Here is a 3,883-nt window from a genome sequence, read left to right as displayed (position 1 = left end):
GGTTGTTAAGTTTATATGTGTTTTATATTATACAGACAGGTTGTTAAGTTTAGATATGTTTTTACAGAGACAGGTGGTTAAGTTTATATATGTTTTTATAGAGACAGGGGGTTAAGTTATTATGCGTTTTTACAGACACAGGGGATTAACGTGTTTAAAGGTTAAATTTCTTGATGTGTTTTACAGTTTAGGTTCATAAGATATATTTTTAAACTGATTTTGTTCAATGTTTTGTAGAGTTCAAAGCCCAAACTTTTAGATAATTAAGTCATAAAACATGTTATAAATTATCGTGTAGCATAACTGACAGAATATTCCACAGTTAAACAAGATTAAGTTAACACTTTATGTTAAAGTTATCATGTATTTATAACTAACAGCATATTCTACAGTTAAAAAAGAGCAAGTTAAACACTTTATGTTAAAGTTATCGTGTATTTATAACTAACAGCTTATTCTACAGTTAAAAAAAGAGTAAGTTAAACACTTTATGTTGTAGGTTATTGAGCTACTGTAAATAACAGTATGTTCCCTACAGTTAAACAACAGTAAGTTAAACACTTTATGTTAAAGTTATCGTGTATTTATAACTAACAGCATATTCTACAGTTAAAAAAGAGCAAGTTAAACACTTTATGTTAAAGTCATCGTGTATTTATAACTAACAGCATATTCTACAGTTAAAAAAGAGCAAGTTAAACACTTTATGTTAAAGTCATCGTGTATTTATAACTAACAGCATATTCTACAGTTAAAAAAGAGTAAGTTAAACACTTTATGTTAAAGTTATCGTGTATTTATAACTAACAGCTTATTCTACAGTTAAAAAAAGAGTAAGTTAAACACTTTATGTTGTAAGTTATTGAGCTACTGTAAATAACAGTATGTTCCCTACAGTTAAACAACAGTAAGTTAAACACTTTATGTTGCAGGTTATTGAGCTACTGTAAATAACATTATGTCCTACAGTTAAACAAGAGTAAGTTAAACACTTTATGTTGCAGGTTATTGAGCTACTGTAAATAACATTATATCCTACAGTTAAACACTTTATTTCGTTCTTTGTAGATGTTCATCCCGCAGAAATAATTCACAATTAAATAGTTACGAAATAGCAATAAAATACATTCCACTGCTGCAACATTGCAACTTTATCATAGACGACTGAGTTTATAAAACAAAACACTTCTTATGTGTTCAGACTAGTTGGAGAAATAATTGGCCTCTAAAACTAATATTAATTTCCAGTCAGAGCAAGCTCGATACTTACAGCGAAACTAAAAATCAACCTATCAGTCATTATAGCTAATTAAATATACATTTTTACGTTTCTTATAATAAAGATTAGTATGATTTATCCCACCAGTTGGATACACTCCCTGTTAATGATATTTTCGACAGTAATCCTGATAATATCTCATGAGAATCGGCCAGTTTCGAAGATTTATGTTATTCCTAAATACACTTAATATAAAATTATAATGATACTCAATAAATCAAAGCAAATGTAATGATTAATGAAAGTAGCAATAAATAAATGATATGCTGTTGTAACATTGTTCTTTCGTTGGTGGGTTCCATTAAACCATCTGAGGAAAATAATTCAAAGTACAGAGCACGATAACAAGTCACTTTATTTCTTCTTTCACATTTCTACAAGCTTGAACACTTGTACACTGTTGTAGCTTTTTGTAGGTCTACTTTTATAAACGATGCTAAGTGCGCCCTATTAACGTAAAAATAAACTTACTTGTACAAAATATGCGCAATATTTAACACAGATCCAAATACTCCACTAAAAACGAAAACGCATTCTACCGTAGAGAAACAACTCTTTATCTTCATAACCAACATGAAATAACTCCACCATCTTGTATTTGTAACGTACCCTCCAATGTAGTAGAAAACCTAACATCAGATCCCTAGAACTTTCTAGGCCTAATTTCCCACCATCATTAGTTCCCTCTAGCTAAAAAACAAATAATAACCAGGTGTGTGTTCCCAGGTTCACTGATAATAACCAGATGTGTGTTCCCAGGTTCTCTATTTATCACTGATAATAACCAGGTATGTGTTCCTCAGGTTCACTGATAATAACTAGGTATGTGTTCCCAGGTTTACTGATAATAACTAGGTATGTGTTTCTAGGTTCACTGATAATAACGAAGTGTGTGTTCCCAGGTTCACTGATAATAACTAGGTATGTGTGTTCCCAGGTTCACTGATAATAACCAGATGTGTGTTCCCAGGTTCACTGATAATAACCAGATGTGTGTTCCCAGGTTCTCTATTTATCACTGATAATAACTAGGTGTGTGTTCCCAGGTTCACTGATAATAACTAGGTATGTGTTTCCAGGTTCACTGATAATAACGAGGCGTGTGTTCCCAGGTTCACTGATAATAACCAGATGTGTGTTCCCAGGTTCACTGATAATAACTAGGTATCTGTTCCCAGGTTCACTGATAATAACCAGATGTGTGTTCCCAGGTTCACTGATAATAACTAGGTATGTGTTCCCAGGTTCACTGATAATAACCAGATGTGTGTTCCCAGGTTATAGCATGGTACTGTAGTGTGTAAACATCTAAAGTGTTCGATTTTATAAAGTTTTATATAGAGTACAGATCAATCATGAGTCGCTTTGTTAAGTTCCTGATGTACTGAATATCAACAGTTCTGGAAAAGAACATGTAGAATATAAATGTAGAATAATCACGTATCATGGTAAATGTAATTGTATTGATCTGTTTTGTAAATAAAACACCTCAAAAACACGATGATTAAGTTAAAAGTCATTACTGTAAAGATTTGGGTAGCATTTGTTTGTACGTGCATTTTGACATTACTTTTTTCTTTTCAATATTATTTATTGGTCGCTATGGCAAAAAAAAAAAAAGAGGTGGTGTAAATGATCCAAACATATTCTGTTATATTTGTGGTAAATTGTTGTTAACAAATAAAGGCAAAACATTATAGAATTAGTCAAAAAATCGTATTACACATATTTTGGAATATAACTTGGGGACCAAGACAAATCATGGGCTCCACACAAAGTTTGTGTCGAAGAACTGAGACAATGGAATAAAGGTGAAAAAAAGTCTTTGCCTTTTGGAATTCCATTGGTCAGAAGACCATTAGCCTAGAAACCATGGAGATAACTGCTATTTTTGCTCATATAACATGCAAGGCTCCAACACTCGAAATAAAAAGGAAATTCTTATCCGAACCTTCAATCTGCTATAAGACCTGTTGCTCATGGACCTGAAGTACCTGTACCTACTACACAGGAGACTCTTGGTAGTTTCATTTGATTCTGAATCTGATGTCAATAGAAATGATGATAGCGATTGTTTTCAACCTGAAACGTCTGGTGAACCACAACTTTTCACATTAAACTGAGCTTGATGAAGCAGTTTGTAAGGGCCTTAGACAAAGATGGCGACTGTTTCAAGTATCTATATGGATAATTCCCAGCTCTTTCAGAAGCGAAACTTAAAGAAGTGATTTTTGTTGGGCTTCAGATTAGGAAATTGATTTCGGATGAACATTTCGAAAGTACAATGAGGAAAGTTGAAAGAGAAACGTGGATTGCCATTAAAGATGTTGTTGTCAATAACAAGCTCGAAAAATTCAAAGAGTTGTGTTGTAATATGAGCTTGAATGTTCATTTCTTACATTCACATATTGACTATTTCCCTGAAAATCCCGGTGCCGTCAGCGAAGAACAAGGGGAAAGGTTTCTTCAAGACATCAAGAAAATGGAGAGGAAGTATCAGGGAAGGCGGAATATCAGCAAAATGGCTGGTTACTGCTGGTCATTGAAACGAGATGCTCCAGACGCAATACCTAAAAGAAAGACCACAACACGTAGTTTTGAGAC

The 3,883-nt window shown here is 33.1% G+C and overlaps 1 long non-coding RNA gene across 1 annotated transcript; it reads left to right on the top strand.

Moving 5' to 3' along the window:
• Positions 1–1,052: 1,052 nt before the first annotated feature.
• On the top strand, positions 1,053–2,730 carry LOC111089583. Its single transcript, XR_002613821.1, has 4 exons — positions 1,053–1,991; positions 2,025–2,067; positions 2,102–2,181; positions 2,283–2,730. It is a non-coding gene; the product is annotated as an uncharacterized LOC111089583 (long non-coding RNA).
• The last annotated feature ends 1,153 nt before the right edge of the window (positions 2,731–3,883 follow it).

This window comes from Limulus polyphemus, unplaced genomic scaffold, assembly GCF_000517525.1.
Source record: "Limulus polyphemus unplaced genomic scaffold, Limulus_polyphemus-2.1.2 Scaffold6702, whole genome shotgun sequence".
Classification (NCBI taxonomy): domain Eukaryota; kingdom Metazoa; phylum Arthropoda; class Merostomata; order Xiphosura; family Limulidae; genus Limulus; species Limulus polyphemus.
Note: the sequence above shows the minus strand (reverse complement) of the source record. Positions and strands in the feature narration are given on the sequence as shown.